Here is a 22134-nt window from a genome sequence, read left to right as displayed (position 1 = left end):
CTATTCACGAGCTGAGGCAGGAGGATTCCGAGTTCAAGGCCAGTCTCGGCAGTTTAGTGAGACCCTGTTTTAAAAGGGGGGAAAAAAAACAGGGCTTGGGGGTGTAGCTCAGGAAGAAATCGTCCCCGAGTTCAATCTCTGGGACCAAAACCATATAAATAAAACGAATTCTACTGTCATGTATAACTAATCAGAATTTAAAGAGGAAATACATATCTGCTTTTCATTGCCCTATAATGACCTAGTGACCACAAGCCAGATGGTATTAAAAGAACTGGAAATCCAGTTAAAAGAAGTTAATGCATCCACATATGTAAAATTTTAGAAATTTCAAGAAAATAAACATAATTCTGCAACCCAGAATATCAGGATTTTGTCAGTTACCCTTTCATATGTATTTGATTGTTTGAGCAGGTGAAATCATTGAAATATCAGCATATATTACTATAGTAGCATAACATCTCAATCTTTACTGTAATTTCTGATGGCTGGAAAAAATCTCATTTTCTATTTTTAGATCAAATTTTACTACTATGTTCTACACCATATTTAGCCCAGCTGGGTATGGTGGCATACCCTATAATCCAGCAACTCGGGAGGTGAGGGAGGAGGATCCCAAGTTCAAGTACAGCCTCAGCAACTTAGTGTGACCCTGTCTCAAAAAATAAAAACTGTGGATGTCACTCAGTAGTTAAGTGCCACTGGGGTTCAATCTCTAGTACTAAAATGAAACAGCCCATTAGGACTGTGGTTGTAGCTCAGGGGTAGAATGTTCATCTAACATGTGAGAGGCACTGGGTTCAACTTTTAGCACCACATATAAATAAGTGAATAAAGGTTCATTAACGCCTGAAACAATATTTTAAAAAAAACAGCCCACAACCTACTGCCTCTTGGATTTAATTACTTGCTTCAGGTTTTTGAGACTTCCATATCACCATTAAAGCACAGAAAATGCTGCTGAAAGATTAAAAGCCAAATTCGAAAAATTTACATCACTAGAAAACAGTTGGTTCTCCACGTTATAAAATCAAAGTGACACTTCAGTCTGACCCACTCCTACCTAAAAATGATAAGTTTTACTGAATATATCCAGGAGAAATGAGTTCTACAGCAATGATTTTTGCCTCTTCCAAAGCTGTTTCTCCTGGATATATTTATTGTGCAGAACACATACCACTGGCAACGTCTTTTAGTAGGTGTGAAATATCAACTTTGGTCCATCAACAGTTTAGGTGATTAAGCATAGGCTGTTTATCTGTTAGATTTAACAATGAATTGAAGGCAGGTTTTAAGAACATTCTTTTGAATTTTTGCAAATTTTTGCTGAGTGATTTCTTGCAATGAGCTCTTGAGCAAATGTTGAGCTGTCCAGATAGGGAGATGCAATGTGTTGTGATTTTTACATACAACTACATGCCAATTACTTGACAAAACCCCATGAAGAAAACAAAGTTAAGATTCAGAATATTTGATTGCATGTTTCCTTATAGGGTACCATCTACCAGATGGGTACATATACTCAACTCCCATGATAATTTTGAGCTGAATTTGGATGATGACCAAATGAGCATGGTTTCCTTCTTTAAAACATTCTTTTCAAAGTCTTTAAATCCTGACAGACTAAGTGCAAATCCACCCAGTACAACTGGGTGTTTCATTGAAAGTGATATTTAAAAATTGAACAGATTTTTTTTTCCCCAATCAGTCATAAGATTTTTAAGGTCTATTTTGGAAGTACATTAGCTGAAGGCTGAACTCGTCTAGGTCCTTAACCTCTGTCCTCACCCTCAGCAAGAAGTCCAGATTTTATGGTCGCAAATGGAGTCATTCACCTTCATTGCCAACAGTCTTCTGTGTTACATTTGCATTCTAATATCGCCTCATAAAAGTTGACATGACAATTTTAACCAAACAGGAATTTTTACAAAGCTGAAGATTAAAAGCCAAATTCTAAAAAAAAACATGCACATAAAAATCCCCGAGCTGACATTAAGATGTCTCAGAATTGTGATTTTGGATTCATGTTAGGATTTCAACACAACTAGATTTCCAATACAGATTTCCTTAGTCTTTGGTTGTGATGACAATGGAGAAATGTATTATTGAGTTATGGGGCTGCAGATGAGTCTGGATCAGATACATCTTCACGGGAGGGTGGGGGGAAGAGGACATTTCCCAAAACACTGATGGGGCAGGCCGTCCCGCAGGGAATTCCAAGAGGATTCTGGGAAAGTACATGGCCTTTGCAGTCAGTGGACGCAGTGCCTCTTCTTTGGCGTCTATTTCTGCTTTCCACTCACACCGCTCTGGCTACTCCTGCCAGCCAAGGATTGCTGCCTCGCTGACCTCCTTGCTCCAGGCTCAGCTGATAAACTAGTGATTTAAAAAGGAGTCAAAGAAGGCCACTGCTTCTCCCTCACAAGTCAAAGCCATCATGCCACCCAATTCTTTCGTTTATGTCATTAGTACTTTAAGGCACAGAAAATGCTACTGAAATCTATAGACTCTGCAGAATAAAAGATTTGTGAGAAATTCTACCTTCAAAAGTAAATTCATTGGATTTAGGAAACTTGAGGAAAAGCCTTTAATGCTTCACCCCCTCCCACAAATAAACCAGTACACTATGAATGTAAGTAATTAGAAAATGCAAAGTATGAATAAATGCCACAAATTTCATAATCCTCAAGAAACTGCTTATATTTCTTATTTAATACATATACATGTATGCAAATTAGAGCTGTTTTCTTCATGCTATTTCAATTTTAGCTTTAATTTGAAAGAATTTAGTAATAAAAAAAAAACCTTTCTTTGGAAGCAGACAGGTTGATTTAGGAAGGGAGAATCAGGGTCACCTCCAGAATAAGAGATGTGATTTGGGGGCTCTCATCTTTCCATTTTTTATTGGTGCATTATAGTTGCACATAATAATGGGATCTGTTGTTGCATATTCGAACAGATGCACAGCATAATTTGGCCAATATCACTCCCTAGCACTTCCCCACTCTCTCCCATCCCAGTCCCTTCTCCTGATCTCCTTTATTACTACATGTTTTGTCAACACATGATTTTATTAGCTAGATTATGTTCCATCAGGGTAAGCTAAATTTTTATTTTATATTTCTACTGTCTGAATTTTGATGGTCAGACATGCAATCCTTTAACGGGCATCTTTTATATGAACTCTTGCCATGTCCTTCATATAGACTCCTAAGCAGGACTTAAGGACCCTTGATTGCTACTCTGCTCTGCAGAGCTCAACAGTCCTGTGAGCCCCACGTCACCACCCACCTCCATGACCTTCAGCACCTAGTACTGACATAACACAACTGCCTGTCGAACAGGTATGCGTTGAGTCATTTTGTCGGGGGATAAGACCACCCCCCCATACAACGGAGCCCAGCGGTGGACAAACTACTTCAGTAGAGAGGCCTGTGGGTGCACCAATAAGGGCCCAGTCCTTGAGGTCAGATGTTCTGGATTCAAAACCGGAGTCTTACTGAGTGGCTAGGTGGTCTTAGACAAGTTACTTAACCTTTCTGAATCTCAATTTCTTTAACTGTAGAATGCTAGATGTAACAGTGTTTATCTCAAGGACTGTGAAGCTGTGGTGTTGAACAACACCTGGCTCACAGTATGTGCTCAAACAATAGCAGCTACCGTTTTGTCATTACAGTTGTTACTAAAAAATAACAATCTTACAACCAATTAGCATTTGAAGACTGTCAAAGTAAAAACAAATGCACATAAAAATCACCTTATTTTGAAGACCAATCCAAATAGAATATAAGGGTCAGATAACATTAAACTCAAGGAGATAAGAACTAAGGTAAAGTGCCAGATAGGAAGAACGAGGATAAAGTCCTCTAACCCGAGTCTCCTCCCCAAGGCTGTCTGCACTGTACCATGTCACAGGTTTGCCCAGGACAACTTCTACATCAGTGATTGACACTGTTATGAGAAATCCTGAGATATTTGCACTTACAGATGCACTGATTTAAGGAAAGCTTTCTGTAGCTGAAGATCTCTACCCAGGGGTGGGGTAATAACAGTGTTCCTCCCTCATGAGCAAAAGCCCATAGGTAGTCTCGTTTTACCATTCCCTACAAAGCACCTTCGGAGTTTCCCCAATTATAAAGCCACAAGAAAACCCAGTCTCAGGATGCCTTCCAAGAAGGAAGCCATGGAATAGTCAATCCAAAAAAATGGATGAGTACAGGATACAGCGACCAAATCCTTAAGTTGTGACTAGGTGCAGAGCTTCTGATGACCCATGGAGAGTACGTGTGGACACCTGGACTGACTCCTTCCATGGGCTTCTGTTAGTCCAGCTGAAGACATTTGAAAGACCCGAGCTGACACTCCCTCCAGGGGACACTCCTTATCTAGGCAGGCTGTGTGGGGGAGGATGTCTGTTGAGCCGGAGACAATTCCAGGTCAGCTTTGGCATCCTGCCTTGATTGAAGGCAGAGGGGAAAGAAAAGTGAGACCAATGGTTCTGTTGCCTGGCCTGAGAATCTCCTTCAGATCCAGGACAGCAACGGTCTTCTTACTCAGTGGTAAGAGGTGCTGCTAGTGTTATTGAGTCGCTTTCTAAGATATTTTCACCTCATCTTATTCTAACACTGTGGTAAGTTTTCCTTTAAATTGTTTACCATGTTTTTCCTCTCTTCAGTCTCTACCATGGACTCATTTTTAAGCCTAAGAACAGTTCATGTGTGTCTCTTGCATTTATATAGCCTTATGAATTGGCTGGTTGGCTATTAAGCCTTCCCTAAAAAGGTCTGTCACCTGGGGCTGTGGCACATGCCTTATAATCCCAGCAGGTGGGGAGAACGAGGTAGGATTGTGAGTTCAAAGCCAGTCTCAGCAACTTAGCAAAAATCAATATTCCAAACACAACCCCCAACCCCCATATGTCTACAGAATCCTGACCTGGTTACCCAACCAAACAGAATCAGCCAGCTCTCATTCATGATTTAGTTTCCACAGGCTCTTGCTGGAGGAGGAAATACCACCTAGCCATTACATCCAAGTTTTGCAAGTCAGTAAGGGGTCTTCTGGTTTAACCCTAAGAGGAAAAAATGAACCAAGGCTTCAATAGCTTTGCAATGTAAATGCCAAGGACTGTGGCTGTCAACTTGGAACATGTGGTCACTGTACCTATGGGCTCTTTACCAACAGATAGATAGAAATTTCTAGACAGATGAAATAGGAATAGTCAGAGAGCCTTTTTCATCCCCCACATATATATTGTTGGTGGTTCTTTTTGTGTAATCAGATTTGGTAAATTTGGTTCTGGAGTCCTTGTGGGTGAGCCCAGGCATGGTGGCGGGGGGTGGGGGGTCAATGGGAAATTCCTGCAGGTAGACCTGGACCCTCAATGCTCAGCTCTTCTAAAGAGACTCCTTGATAAACAGGTTCTCTCCTAAATTATCTGAAGTTTGTAGATCAATAACATCATTTTATTAGCACAGTCATTTGAAACATACTTTGAAAAGACTGATGAGACTAATAACTTCAGAAATAAAAGTGCTACAAGCTTTTATAAAAACATTCAAAAGGTTAATTATACTTTGTTTAGTTTTGTGAAACTTGATATGAAATTTTATGTGGTAAACATTTGCCAACTTCAGCCAGAAGGAAACAAAAAATAGATTTTTTTTTTTGAGCTTGCAAGATGGAAAAAAATGTGAAAGAAATATAAATAAGTTATCTTAAAATCTATTTTTTAAAACTGATAGTTAACATCACATGGAGACTTTGGAAGAATCTGTGCTCCCAAACCTAGTTATTGTCTTGAGTCTGCAGAGTCTACAACTGTGTTTCTCTATTAGGGGGTGTCGGATCCACTTGGAGGCTCGTTAGCACACAGCTGCCTATCCCAAGCCCTATAGCTGGGGTCAGCAGGGTCTCTAGGAAGGCTCAGGAATTTCCATTTCTGAGGAGCTTCCAGAGGCTGCTGACGCTGCTCATCTACTTTGATGATCGCTGTTCTACACCCTCCTTTCTCTTCTTGGATTCCACTTGTGATAAAACTAGGATGAATGGGACAGGATGTCCACTATTCAAGAGGCACAAGGAGGTCAGAGGTGGAGGCCCCACAAAGAAGGATTATGAACTCGAGGATGGTGGCAGCAGTCTGGCCTCTAGCTATGGCTTATGGATTCCCGGTTGATTAGGGCCATCAACAGATGGCAGGAGTTATACCTCAGCTCGTGACGTAGGACAGACCACTTCCCATGGCTTTTGTTAAGATTGCCATGACACCCTATTTTTCTGGGTCGGCCACATCGATGTTTGACACTTACACCCTCCTTTCCCCTTGAACCTCACTCTAAGGTTCACCATGTTCATTTACAGGACTTTCAAACCCATGGCACTCATAGGAAGTCCACTGTACCTTAGAAACTCATCACCACCCCACTCTAAACTGGCACGGAGATCTGCTCAGGTTCGTAAGATGGAGCTGTTTTGAGGAAGGCAAAAAAAAAGAAAAAAGAAAAAAAACCTCAAACGTGATTCTGTGAAGGAGTCTGTAAACCTGACCTAGCTTCTGTAATTCTCTGGAGAATCTGAATTAGGCTAAGATTTATGGTCTAATCAGAGAGGCAAAGCATAAGGACAGTGATAAACACTGGAAAAAAAGGGCGGGGGGGCGCTGAATTTCGTTAGACACTATTTCTAATTTCCTTTTCAAAGATCTTATTGATGGTATTAGGTATTAACCAGGCACAGTGGTGCACACCTGTAATCCCAATGACTCAGGAGGGTCACAAGTTAAAGGCCCACCTGGGCAATTTAGTGAGACCCTCAGCAACTTAGTGCGGCCTTATCTCAAAAAGGGCTGGGGACATAGCCGAGTGGTAAAGCACCCCTGGGCTCAATCTCCTGTACCATTACAAGAGAATAGGATGAGATGTTTTTTATTGAATAGCTTTCAAAAACACTTTCCCATTTTAATACTGTACCAAATTATTTTTTTAATTATTAGGAAAACCACCACCATAGGCAATTTTACAGGATGCTTTATGACAATGAGCAAACTCTTCTGCATCAGCCAAGGGCTGGCTCTAAATTACAGGGTTCAAAATTGTTAAAAATACCAAAATCTCAGCTGAATATTCTCTGGAGAGGGCTGTGTTCTTAAATACATCTGGGTACTCAGTGTTCTTCCAGCATAACAAGGGACCACAGGGTGAGCTCAATGATCTAATATCCCCAAGTCAACTTGCTGGGCCATGTGATTACTGAACAAGAAGAACTCCCAACATTAAAACAACGACCCAGACACTAGACATACGGCGTCATCTGAGCCCTGGCCAGTGTGAAAGATGAGACGAGACATGTTAAAAATAAAAACAAAAACCATGCTTACTTTCAAGCACATGTGATTCTTTTCCCTCTCTCGTCCAAGAATCTCATGGGCTAGACTTATTAGAATAGAAAAAAAAAATGGGTGTGAGCAACAACCACCAACTTTGCCTCAGGAACAAAGAAAATTCTATAGCACTCTGCATTTAAGGACTCTAAGACAGGAAGTAATGTTTTCAAATGGCTCCCTCCAGGAGCCAAGAGGCACAGCAAAGCATAAGAAGGAGCCATGCAAGTTAGCACACAACCAATAGGAATAAGCAGCAGAGACCCTAAAAGCTGCAGGAAGCGGGTGGGGGGCGGTGCGGTGGGGGAGCTGGCGGGAAGACATGGGATTAAGATTGGATTTTGAATAACGAGAATTAACCATATGAATAGCACTTTAAAAAGTTCTTGTCCTTAACACTTCAAATCACATGATTAAAGTTAGTGGGATATTCTTAAAAAAAAAAGAGAAAAGAAAGAAACCCACAAAATAACCATTGTGAAGAGCAATATGCCTTGTCAAGTTGAAGATATGATTTACCCCAGCAGCTCCAGGATTAAATGTACTGACGGGAATGTTGAGAAATAGAAGGACCTGACCAGGAGGCATTGCTCTAAACAGCTTAAAAAAAAAATTGGAAGTGACCCAAATGTCCATCAACAATAGAACATTTACATGGTGATGAGTAAACTTTGGTTTACTCCTGCAGAAAAAAAAATGTGTTTTGAGTAAACAATGTAAAACAGAAACAAGCTGTCTGAGGATAGGTACAAATCAACACTATTGAATGTTAAAAATTAAATACCTGAAAATAGCATTTATTGCTAAGGAACATATACATTAATGAGGACATTTGAGAAATATTATAATTTAAAGGTGGGAAAGTGTGTCTAGTTCTCAGTCTTCGTCATGTACTGACTGCAGGACTGGATTCCAAACACAGATATCCAAGTCCTTTATGTGAAACAGTGCGGTACTCACATAAAACCCACCCACGGTCTTCAGTATTCTTTAAATCATGCCTAGATTACTTATGACACCTAGTGCAACGTAACAGCTTTGTAAATAGCTGTTAAGCTGTATTGCTTAGGGAATAACGTCAGGGGAAAGTAGTCTGAACATGTTCAAGACACATGCAATTCTTTTTTTCCAATATTTCTCTCCCCCAAGTTGGTTGAATTCTCAGGATGGAATCCACAGCTACTGAAGACAGAACGTACCTCTAGGGCAAGAAGGAAACGGTTTCAATTAGGTTTGGGGCGTGTGCCATTTTAGATGAATACGAAATATTTACGACCTCCTCTACACTCTTCTGTGCAAAATCACAAGATATAAGTTGGAATCTAGATTGACAGCAACCTCTATTATTAGTAGCAGGACTTTGATCAAATTAGTCTCAGACTGTTTGCTCAGCTGGTGTGAAAGTTCTGAGGGTCAGATGGTGCGTTGCCCATCAGGTGCTCCGCAGGCAGTCAGGAAGCCGGCATGCATCCTCTCCTAGGGTTCCCTTCTCCCCTGCAACACGACCGGCTCCAGCTCCCTCCTCAACCCCGGATTTCTTTAGTTGCTGCAACACATGCAAGAAGCTGATCTGTATTTAGAATTATCCAAGACAGTGCCAGAAAGATGTGTATATACAGGGAAGAGAAGTTCGTCTCGGGATGGGAAAACATCAGCTTTCCCAGAAAAAAGGCAGGCGCGAGAGTAACAACGTGCAGGAGACACAACGTGGCGACAATCATGGTGCAAAATGCAAAGGGGCAGAGGGATCAACACCAACTTTCATGAAGTAAACCTGTGCTGTTACCTTTGTTCCTTGGCATTAAGGAAAACACTAAACCCACACTGTGGACAGCTCTTTATTTGGCTAGCTTATAAACTAACACACCCAGATAACTCTTGTCACACAGCTCCTGCTCTCATCAGCCGGGCACCGAAGCTTTCCTGGGCTGGAACTTCCAGTTCATCTCACCCGTTTTACATTAGTTCTGGTCCACTTTCAAGAACGCCATTTTCCTAATCTTGTCTCTAAATTTCAAACTCGGATTCTGGGAGTGTTCTGTAGAATATTTATAGCCTCTGTGGCACAATCCCAGACAAACCAAGGTGACACATACTCAAAGTGTGGCTGCCAAAGATGGTACTTTATCAAGTATGCAGTGTTCGCGGCATCTCTGAGGAATCTGGCTAGTAGTCCGTTTTTACTTTTCAATACATTTTTAATCTCCAAATTTGATGACACAATAAACCTCAACAGAATCTGACTGAAGCCTTCTTCCCTTCCTAGCATGTGTCCTCGGCCAGAATCTCCCACAGGCTGATTTCCATATCTAAGTTGACCTAATAGTGCTACTTCTAGGAGTGTCAGAAGGACTAAATGAATTATTTAAAATATTTTTGAAGTGTGCCTGGAACACAGTAAATGCAATATATAATTTTAATGAATATGGTTATAAGCATAATTTTCAAGAGAAGCTAGTATTTATCAAAACATCTTGCTTTTCATTAAACCTATCCAGTAGATAATGTAGAGATTTATGGTCCCATAAACCAAGGATGTCAAGAACATGAATACATTTAATAGCTGTAAAATTTGATGAGTTCATTCTCAAAAATCACCATAAATTTCAGATGTCCTTAAATTTCAAAAAACTTCAAGCAAATATTCATCTTGCCAAAATACACTTCTATTTCTAAATGTCTCCAATAAAATTATTCCTCAGAACTGAGCTAAACAGAGAAACATTAGCATGAATAGTTTTGTATCCACTATAATACTTCCGAAAGGAATAGCAAGATGCAAATATTACACCCACGTCTCCCAGATCTGTCCCTCCTGTCCCCTCTTCATGCCTTTTAGCTACCTCATTAAATTACAAATTCTCAAAAGGACAACTTAAGGACTTTGAAATATTTGTTCTTCATTGTGGGATCTACCAGTTAATGGGTGTTGCACAACGTAAGGGGGGAGACCAGACAGAACAGCCAAGAATGGGCCACCAGGGTAGACACACTGGTGACATTTACAGCCAACTTGATGGATTTTCCTGACAGGAGAAAGTTGAGACACCTGGGATGGGCAGATAGACACACTCCGATTCCAGCCTCCTAGTTCTTGCCTCCTTGGGTAATCTTCTCCCCTAAAGAGAGGGACTCCTTTCTAACCAATAGATCTGGCAAAGACAACAGGAAGTCCCTTCTGTGATCAGGCGGCTATTAAAGGCCATGATCTCTATTGCCAGCTGGGTCTGAGGCCTGGGGCTTGATGGAGCTGCCATTTTGAAGAGGCCCATTTGGCGGTGGACCAAGGGTGACACAGTCAGGGGAGAATCCAGGACCACTTGTTCAGCATTCCAGCAGAAACCGACTCCTGCCTACCGCCACTGGAGCTTGGAGGCACCATCCTTCTCTGAACCTCAAATCCTTCTCTGAACCTCAATTTTCATCCATTATCCAAGAATAGCATCTATTAGGACCAAGAGGCAATACACTTTAGGTCTCTTATAAACAAACTGGAGTAATTCAGGCTCAGACACATCCCAGTGAGCTGTTCTGTCCACATTCTTGCTGGACTAGGGTCAAGCTGGGTACCAAGTGTTTGTGATATTGGGGAGAAGGGAGAATTCAGGCTGGATGGGGTAAGTTCTTCACTACTGTTTTAAACTGATTTGGGTTAAAGTGCCAATATCTTTTTTTTTTTTTAGTATTTAGTTATAGTTGGACAAAATACCTTTATTTTTATGTATAACAGCAGAATGGATTAAAATTCTTACATAGAGCACAATTTTTCATATCTCTGGTTGTATACATAGTATATTCACACCAATTCGTGTCTTCATACCTGTACTTTGGATAATAATGATCATCATTTTTCAACCATACTTACCCCATGCCCCCTCCCTTCCCCTCTGCCCTATCTAGAGTTCATCTATTCCTCCCATGCTCCCTCTCCCTATCCCACTATGAATAATTATATCAAAGAAAACATTTGGCATTTGGATTTTTGGGATTGGCTAACTTCACTTAGCATTATCTTCCTCTAACTCCATCCATTTACCTGCGAATTCCATTATTTTATTCTTTTTTAATTACTGAATAATATTCCATTGTATATATATGCCACTTTTTTTAATCCACCTTTTGAAGGGCATGTATGTTGGTTCCACAGTTTAGCTATTGTGAATTGTGCCACTATAAACATTGATGTAGCCGTTTCTCTGTAGTATGCCGTTTTTGAGTCCTTTTGGTATAGACTGAGGAGAGGGATAGCTGGATCAAATGGTGGTTCCATTCCCAATTTTCTAAGAAATATCCATACTGCTTTTCATATTGGCTGCACCAATTTGCAGTCTTATTTTTATGTGGTGCCTAGGATCAAACCCAGGGCCTCACATATGTGAGGCGAGCACTTTACTGCTAAGCCACAACCCCAGACCCCTTTTGATTTTCTTAACACGAACATTTCCACAAATTGTGATATGAGCCATGAAATCTGAAGTGCTTAAGATCTGGTCTTCACAAAGTTTGCCAACTGCTATTCTTAAAAGCATAAGTGTCTGTCCTGCAAGTTCTTTACAGTAAAGTAGCAGAGTTGCTAGAAAAATAAGAAATCCAATACTATCTAGTTATCTCTTCCCTAGAGAGATCTGAACTGAGTCCAAAGAATTCCATTTGAATCTTTACTTCACTCCCTCTCATGTGGCAACCTTACCAATTAATTTAAATTCCCTGAGATTATTCCTCACTTAAGATTAATCTCTTATCCATCTGTTAGGGTTATTTGACATAATTTGCGTAGGTAACTTGCAAAATAATTCTTTCTCATTGATGTTTAATATGGTATCTACTATTAAACTTGAATTACATGAAATTATCTTGTCATAATTAGCTAAACCCATTAAATCCCAGTGTTAACTCTGAATATTTCAATGAAATTGATACAAGTACATTAAAATAGGTTGAAATAATAATCTAGATCTTATAACAATTAACATAATTAGATGTAATTATATTTTATTTTATGTTTTGTACCAAGAATTGAACTAAGGAGCACTCAAGACATCTCCAGATTTTTTTTTTTTTTTTTAAATTTTCAGGCAGGTTGTAAGTTGCTTAGAGCGTTCCTAAATTCCTGAATCTGGTTTTGAATTTGCCATCCTCCTGCCTTAACTCCAGAGCAGCTGGGATTCCAGGTGTGCCACCATGCCTGGCTCTAAAATTACATTATTTTAAAACAGACTGAGGCTGTAGCTGAGTGGCAAAGTACTCACCTAGCATTTGTGAGACACTGGGTTTGATCCTTAGCATTGCATGAAAATAAATGAAAGCATTCTGTCCATCTACAACTACAAAAAATAATGAAAAAAATTATACTGTTTAATTATAGTATATACTATTTTTAAGTTTTTATTGATGTTCCACACCTGGGAGGGTGGGAAAAAAATGAGTTAAATTATGTTCAGTATTCTTCAAAAGTCAGAAAAATCAAGACAAGTGTTCTAATGATAGGAAGCCAAAAACAAGGACAAATGAGGTGAAACTTATAACCATATGCCAGGGAGATTTACAGCAATCAGACAAAATCCTAGATTAATTTAAGTGGAGCTTCATAATGAGATGGACATATGGGATCATTGGGGATCAAGAAGGATTTACTAAGAACAAGCACTTACAAATACCCTCTCTACCTTCCTCAAGAGGCACCAGCCTGGTAGCTGGGTCAGTAGGTACATAGCATCCAGGGAGGTAACATGCCTCCTAAACTCTTGGTTCAGACGCTCTTAGAAATGGATTCGGTCCCAAGTGTATACACCTAAGGGTCACTGGAGCTGCCCGATGCTGATCAGGAGGGAGCAGCCATGACATAGGAGTAATGGCCGGAGAGTTAAAGGAATCAAAGGAGGAGGACACAGGACACCCTGTTTAAATAGGTGAAGGGGTATGTATAGTAGAAGAGGCAGACCAGACCTCTTCCAACTGGTCTCCAAGCAGGCGAGTCCTGCATCATCTTAAAAACACGAAAGTTTCCTACGTTTAGAACTGTCGAGAGAACTGTACTTGTTAAGGAAGTCAGGGCCTATTCTGACATGAAGTTTTGGGCCCACTTTTTCTATTAGACGCAGGGTCTCTGGTCTAATTCCTAGGTCACTGATCCACTTTCAGTTTGGGGCATGGTCAAAGACAGGTTTAATTTCATTTTGCTACATATGGATTTCCACTTTTCCCAACACCATTTGTTGAAGAGGCTACCCTTTTCTCCAATGTATCTTTCTGGCACCTTTGTCTAGTATGAGATAACTATGTCGGTTGGTCTCTGTCCTCTATTCTGTACCATTGGTCTACATGATATTGGTGCCAATATCATGCCATTTTTTGTTACTACTCTCTGTATTAAGGTCTGGTATTGTGATGCCTCCTTCACTTTTCTTGCTAAGGATTGCTTTGGCTATTCTGAGTCTTATTTTTCCAAGTGAATTTCATGACTGCTTTTTCTAGGTCCATGAAGAATGTCATAGGTTTTTTTAATAGGAATTGCATTAAATCTGTGTGACAGTTTTGGTAGTATGGCCATTTTGATATTAACTCTGCCTGTCCAAGAGCATGGGAGATCTTTCCATCTTCTCAGGTCTTAATTTCCTTCTTTAGTGTTTTGTAGTTTTCATTGTAGAGGTCTTTCACCTCTTGTTAGATCGATTCCTAAGATTTTATATTTTTTGAGGCTATTTTGAATGGGGTAAGTTTTCCTGATTTCTCTTTCAGTGGATTTACTTATGTATAGAAATGCATTTGATTTATGGGTATTGATTTTTATATCCTGCTACTTTGCTGAATTCATTTATTAGTTCTAGATCAAGAATCAATAAATGGGATGGATTTAAACTAAAAACCTTCTTAGCAAAAAAGAAAAAAAAATCAGTGAGGTGAAGAGAGCCTACAATATGGGAGAAAATTTTTTACCACACGCACATCAGAGCACTAATCTCCAGGATATATGAAGAACTCAGAAGACTTAATACCAAAATATAAACAACCCAGTCAATAAATGGGCCAAGGACTTGGACACTTCTCAGAAGACGAAATACAATCAACAGACATGTGAAACAATGATCAACATCTCTAGCAATTAGAAAAATGCTAAACTATTCAGATTTCACTTCGCCCCAGTCAGAATGACAGTTATCAAGAATACAAAGCAATAGTAAGTGTTCCCACCATATTGCTGGTGGGACTGAAAACCAGTGCAGCCAATATGGAAAACAGTGTGGAGATTCCTCAGAAAATAATAGCCTCAAAAAATATAAAATCTTAGGAATCAATCTAACAAGTGGTGAAAGACCTCTACAATGAAAACTGCAAAACACCAAAGGAGGAAATTAAAGAAGACCTTAGAAGATGGAAAGATCTCCCATGCTCTTGGACAGGCAGAGTTAATATCAAAATGGAATGGAACCACCATTTGACCCAACTATCCCACTCCTTAGTCTATACCCAAAAGACTTAAAAACAGCATACTACAGGGTCACAGCCACATCAATGTTTATAGGAGCACAACTCAATAGCTAAACTGTGGAGCCAACTAGATGCCCATCAATAATGTGAATAGATAAAGAAACTACGGTATACATACACAATGGAATGTTACTCAGCATTAAGAGAATAAAATCATGGCATTTGCAGGTAAATGCTAAGTGAAGTAAGCCAATCCCAAAAACCAGAGGCTCAATGTTTTCTGATTATTGGATGCTGACCTATGATGAGGGAGGCATGGGAAGAATGGAGAAACTTTGGATTGGGCAAAGGGGAGGGTGGGGAGAGGGCTTTTGGTGGGTAGGAAAGATGGTGGAATGAGATGGACATTACCCTAGGTACAAATGATCGCCACGGTGTAGACATGCCATTTGTGCAATCAGAGAATTGAAATGCATTCTGCTGTCATGTACAACTAAGTAGAATAAAAGTAATTTTTTTTTAAAGAATTATTTTTGGTTCAACCTGGATGCCTACTGCTAGAGATTTTCAGGGAGGAAATGAAGTTGGTGCTGATATTGAAAAGTCTTTAAGGGGGGGATGTAGACAAAGTGAGATCTAACAACTTTGCAAATGCAAGATTGTAGAATTTCTTTAAAACACATGCATGAAACATACTATTTATAACACTAGGGCAGAATTGTTTCTCAACGCAAGCCTCAAGTCTGAGATGAGAAATGGTGAAGATAATAGATTAAAATTAAATGACACTACTGCTTCAATAGAGCCGATAAGTCATTCTTAGTGTTCTATTGCTTCATCCTCATCTGAAAAACGGAACACACCACCAAGACCAGCGAAGTTTTGAAGAATCCCCATAAGTGCTGGAAACTAGCAGCCCTGCTGTGATAACAGGCCCCCAGGGGGCTCTGGGTAGTGTCAAGCCTCTCCTCCCACAGTCCCTTCCTGCCCTCAGCCATTCCAGCTGGCTCTCCTGGTTCCCCAGACCACCTTGGAAGGGCCTCCTGCAACCAGACCTCCCCCGAGACGCTCGCTGGCCGTGTCCCTCCTCTGGTGGCTCCACTAGTTCCCACATTATTGCTGAACTCTGAGACCCCACTAGGGAGAAAGACTGATTCCTCCAAGATCCCCTCAAACCCAGGCCACCCAGAAGTGGCCTTGTCCTCTTAAAATTCTCTAAGATTCCTTAAGGTACGAGCCAATATCACTAGGATCCACCTCAGGATCTTGGCTCCCTTTCTTTGGAAGTTCCAGGTTGTTCTATTTGTATCCTAATGATTCCATAATTTGCTCTAAAATTACCCAGGGAGCTGGTTAAAATGCACAACTGAAGGCCCTGTTCCCGACTGGGGCTTAGGATCACCTTTCACAGAACATGTTGCAGGCCATCTGCGCATGATGCCCAGAACCCCCACCCCCACCAACTGAAAAATCCAGAACTCTGCCAGGCATACGCCAACACTCATTATGCACTATTTCATGATGGTGGCCGAGATGAAGAACGGAAGTTATGTAGACTTGTAGCTCCAGGACTAGTATGTGAGAATCTGAAGGAAGGGACAGGCACACACCATTCCGGGATTTACAGTGTATTTATACGAGTATCACCACCTTCCATGGAAAGTTAACAAAGCCAAAACATGTATCACAGCTGCAGGGACTTAAGAGTTCTTTTTTGCAGCCTATAAAAATACTTAGAAAATATTGAATGCCTTTTTATTGTTTACATTGCATAGTTCACAAAAGTTAGTGTATAAAATATATAGCAAAGATTATAAAGAGATGATTTCAAAGCATAGCAGGAACACTAAATTGCACCAGCTACATATGAGGTGATTCCCCAACTCCCAGCTGATGGCAAGAAATTTGATACTTTCCATAGCACCATTAAAAAAACTCTAAATATATTTGTTTAAAAAAATATTAAAAGCAATTTTTTAAAAATTAACTTTGAGAAAATTTACTCAGCTGTGGAGTAAAAATGACTTGTACATTTCTGGCTCATTGTTTTGTCCTTAAGGGGACAATTGGATACCATCTTGCAAGTGATTTTTACAGACTAAGATTCACTTTTGCATTTCATGCATACCTGGCTGGACTAGGGTGGAATATTCAGAAAGACACAGAAAAGGAAAAACAATGTGTTCCTGCCCAATTCTACTTCTAGTTCTAGACCCTTCTCTATGCACCAAAAAAAAAAAAAAGAAAAATTGTTTTCATGAAATGGTGACAAGCATAACTTTTCCAATCTAAATATTGTATATCAATACAAATTCAAGGATGTTTTCTTCCTTCAGGTTTTTCAAAAAATTTTTTTCTATTTTTTTTTTGAAAAAACAATTTGTAGAAAATACCATAAAATACTTATGGGTTATGATGTTTCCACACAGATATACATTGTGTAATGATCAGCTCAGGGTATTTAGGTTACTCAATCTCAAACATCAGTCATTTGTGATGAGAACATTCAAATCCCCTCCTTTAGCTACTTGCACTCACATCTGGCAACACTGCCAACTGGACCCACCCTTCTGTGTAACAGCCTGTTCTTCCTCCTGTCTAGCTCAGTGTGTACACCAGTTAACCCATCTCACCCACCTCGTCCCCGACAACCGCTCCTCTGCTCTACTTCTATGAGCTCAGTTTTATGGGATTCTACACGTGAGGCTAGGCAGTATTTCTTGGAATGTCCGTTTTAAAAAGTATCTTTCAGGTCCTCTTTTCCATTGATGTGGCTTAAGAGCTTCACAGGACACCATGAAAAATTAACTGTACTATTCTCTTCCACACTAAGGAAGTGAGAGAGAGAAGAGGGAAAATTGATGGGCATCTTCTGCCGTGAAGACGCAAATCCATAAAATAAATGCTGCTTCCAACTTACTATCACAGTAGTTAATTTGGATGCCATTACAACTTCCAGGAAGAAATCTTGGGTGTGATTTCTACTCATTTCCATGTCAGCGGTAGAGAAGGCAGTGAGAAGTTTATAATGGATTGAGCATCTTTTAAGAAGTCAGTTTTCAAAAAAAATAAATCTCCAATGAGTTAGTTCTAAACCCCCGAGAATGGTTATGAAGCATTATGTTAATAGGATTATACACCATTTTAAAAGTCATTGTTTTATTTAACATCAAGCTTTTACTAAGTTATTGGTATTTGTACTTCTGTGCACAGACATTATTTTTTCCAGAACAGAATAAGCCTCAGGGAGCTGATCTGAACACAAAAGAGGTTCGAGGCAGATCCCCAGGGATCCAGTGCTTTCTCCTGGATCCCCAGGGCTATACCTCACTCTATGCACAGATAAAGGAGCCTCCTATGGTTCTTCCATCATGACAGTGATACTCACTGTAGCAGATTCTAAATATTCAGAAAGACACAGAAAAGGAAAAACAATGTGTTCCTGCCCAATTCTACTTCTAGTTCTAGACCCTTCTCTATGCACCAAAAAAAAAAAAAAAAGAAAAATTGTTTTCATGAAATGGTGACAAGCATAACTTTTCCAATCTAAATATTGTATATCAATACAAATTCAAGTTATAATACAGGTAGCTATTCCATAATATAGGTTTATCATAATTAACCGTATTCCCTTACTGATAGACTTCCATGTTCTAGTTTACTGCCATTACACATTGTCATGAGCTGTCCCTGAGCCGTGGGTAGACTAGGTTGTACACTGTCACCTCCTGAGGGAGGGAGTCTGGCACTGGGAACTTCCTGGGACACTCCCCACAGGAATTGACCACCTGAGGCAGGTGAACTTTCCCCTTCAAGCTCCTAGAATCCCACACAGTACTTGAGATGGGTGTGACCTGCCAAGGTATCAATCTGACTGTGAGACATCACAAAGCAAGACTCCGCTTTTGAAACCTTACCCTTGCCTTTGATGTATCCACTTAAACCAAAGCCATTTTGTCTTTGTCTAGTTCAAAAACCCATGTGGGCTAGATCAGGGGCTTTGCTTTTACAAGTATATTTGAGTGTTTCTTATTTGAGATTAAGACTTAGGGTGGTTTAATATTTGCAATATTAAGACTTAGGGTGGCTATATAGGGTGGCTTGAATTCTGCTGGCAGAAGAACCTGCCAATGAGATGCTCACAGTATTCTCCCAAAAACACATGATGTATAAATATCCCTACATCATATATTCAGGTAATTTGCAAAAATATTTTAATATACAGAAGTGGAACTTAGTGGGTCATTCACATTTTCTGTTTGGTTATGCACTGCCAAATAAACCTGAAAAGGCCACACCAATTTATACTTCTGCCAATATGTATGAAGTTCTCCCATAAGCTTGTCAATGCTAGATATTAACTAGGTACTGAATACTTATCTGTTACAAATGAGAGGGTACATTTAGGTATTTACAGTATTTTGGTTGAGATTTCTTTGTTCATGTTTATTAGTCATCCCTGTCTCAATAAATTGCCCATTTCTACTTGAGGTAGACTGTTCTCCTGGTGGCTCCCAGAGACTCAAACCTCAAGTGCATGCTCACATTCTCATCTCCCACACTGACTCTGGGCTTGGTCACGTGACTTACTCTAATAGGTAATTAGCAATCATTACCCAAGTAGAGGCTTGATAAGCACTTTCACAGTGGACTGTTCCCTTTGGAAAGCTCACTCTTAGAACCCTAAGCCACCACATATAGATTTAGCATCTCTCAGGAAAGATCATATGAAGAGAGATATCTGGTTGGTCCAGTCACCCCGCTGAGTCCCCCAGGCACATAAGCCAGCTTGCTCACTAAGCCCCCATGGACACAACAGAACCACCCAGCTGAGCCACAATTCAATTGCAAAATCATGAGACTGTTCAAAATCACTACATTTTAGGTAGTTTGTTCAACAGCAATGGATAACAAAAGCTTTGATACAGTATTGGGTTTTTTTCCCCCTCTTACTGATTTATAGAAACTCAGTATGTCTGAGGAATATTAATCCTTCATCCATTATTTATTCTGAAACTATTCTCTAGTCTGTTCTAACATGTTAAGCATATTAATCTTCTGTATTACTAGGTTTATGTCTAGATTTAGGTATAGTAATTGAAAAATAACTATTTAACAGAACTTTGAGTTATCTATAGCAATCTCACTTCATCCAGTCTCTTGAACTTGTTCCTTTCTTGTTCCTCTAAGAAAACACCCCGAAAGGCTCTGCTTCATGTTCCTTGGGTGAAGGTGTTTGCTACCAGAAATTATCTTGAACCATTGGATCTGACTATCTAATTTATATCAATGGGCCTTTTTAAAGAAAGATATGCACATCTATGATAGCTATAAAACATAATAGGGCAATAGTGTACATTAAAAGCACTTTTTTTGGGGGGGGGTACTAGGGATTGAACTCATGGGTGCTTAACCACTGTGCCACGTCCCCAGCCCTTTTTATGTTTTGTGACACGGTCTAAGTTGCTTAGGCCTAAACTGACGAACTTGTGATCCTCCTGCGTCAGGCTCCCCAGTTGCTGGGATTATAGGCACGCACCACCGTTCTGGGCCATCAAAAACATTTTATTACTAAAACAACTCATTTTCCTGCTCATTCAGTAAGAATTGGGTGCTTATACTGGTCAACCCAATTCAAAGCATGGGCAGTCTCTGGCCATAGCGCTAACGTTCCAGATGAGTTATGGTACAATGACCATCATAACTCGAGGTTGGAATGTTGGTGGTCCAAGGAGAGATGAGGCTGAAGAGTGGTGAGGGGAGACAGTCATTCCTAGAGGTGATGGCATGTGAGCTGGGCCTGTAGGGTAGGAATTTGGATGTGAAGTTGGTGCCCAGGTGAGTCATCAGGAAGTGGGTCCTGCAGGCACAGTCCTAGAGATGTGTCAGTAAGCTGTGCACTCTGAACATCAGAAAGGCCCTGAGGGGCCCAGTCAAGCAAAGCATCTGATGCCAGAGCCAAGGTGTACTTAATTAGCAGGTTATCCACCTAGATCTGCTACCAAGGTGAATTTGGAAGTAAGATTGATCAAGAAGGGAGGCTGGACTATTAGTCCAATACCAAATACCCCAGTGAGAAATATGTGGGGTTTAAAGGGGGGCTACTAGGACTGTGGTCACAGGAAGGGTGGAGGGGGGGGAAGGGGATTTCCATGAAAAGAACTTGGTACTGACTTATCACTTGTGACCTCTGAGATATCTAAAAGAAACAGCAGATAAAATCTCAGGAATTTCCATCTGTGATAAGAAATCACATGACTGGCTTAGTCCATAGCTCACATACCACCTGTAGCAAACAGGGCAGTTTTGATTCCTGAAACTGGGCAATAGGAGTCACTTAGGTACTGTTTTAACGTGTGGCACTAAAATATTAATGGGGGGGGTGTCATCTACCTACTGTGACATGGTGCCTAAGTGATTATTTCCCTTCCCTCAATTTCCTTGGAAGAAACTGGGCAAGAAATGCCTACAAGAAGAAATCTTGGGAAACTGTACTACTGCAAGTGACATTTAAAACTTCAGAAATTTAGTTAAAAATGGCCAAGTAGTTTCAGGAACGCATGCTTCCTTTAAGTGGGTGGGCACATGTCATCCTGCAAGGGCTCTCTGCAATACACACCTTGGTCCACAGGGGACGCTGGTGAGCAGTGGGATAGCTGTTCCTTTCTGAATGTATCTCTTTACTTTTCCAATACTTGGGCATTTCCTGAGGGTAGACCTACAATCCTTTGTTTGGGGCCCTGTCTTTCTACAAAACCAGTCCCTGATGAAATATTCTACAGAGGACTACCAGTCATCTGTAAAGGAACAGGGGTCCACATGTGGACTGTAAGTCCTCAGATGGTACCCATGACACCATTTCTTCCCATGGGGCTCTGCTGGAGAGCATGTGGTTAAGAAAAAAAGCTAAGGAGCATATAACACATGTGTCAGCCCCATGTCATCGCTAATAAACCTTTTAATTTGTGTGAAATGTCCTAATAACTGGCAGATAATCATCTCTACTCCAAGCTAATAAACAGTGAAAATGAGTACGTGGGGAGCCGAGGCTGTCTGCCCAGACTTTGGCTGGCTGGGAACTCCTCATGGCCTCTTCTCCCATGTATTCTTCTCTGCCTTCTCACGTTATTGTCCCTGGACGGAGATAGGAGGGTTCTGTTAAGACCTCAATTCTCCATTCATTTCCAGCATCGATGCCTATAATTTTGTAAAATGTTATCCACCTATTGCCAATGGTACAGTCCAAATCCAAGGAGAAGCACGGAACTTGGGGTATCAGTCTTGACACAAAAAGAACAAAGACAACTGGGGGGCCCTTGACCAGA

At 40.4% G+C, this 22134-nt stretch overlaps 1 protein-coding gene across 1 annotated transcript in view; it reads right to left on the bottom strand.

The window, feature by feature from the left end:
- The window catches only part of Ccbe1 (collagen and calcium binding EGF domains 1), a 198752-nt gene that overhangs the window by 65677 nt on the left and 110941 nt on the right, over positions 1-22134 (bottom strand). The gene's annotated exons all lie outside the window — the stretch shown is intronic.

The sequence above is a fragment of the Urocitellus parryii genome, chromosome 13 (genome assembly GCF_045843805.1).
Source record: "Urocitellus parryii isolate mUroPar1 chromosome 13, mUroPar1.hap1, whole genome shotgun sequence".
NCBI lineage: Eukaryota > Metazoa > Chordata > Mammalia > Rodentia > Sciuridae > Urocitellus > Urocitellus parryii.
The sequence above is the reverse complement of the archived record's forward strand: the minus strand, read 5'-3'. Positions and strand labels throughout refer to the sequence as shown.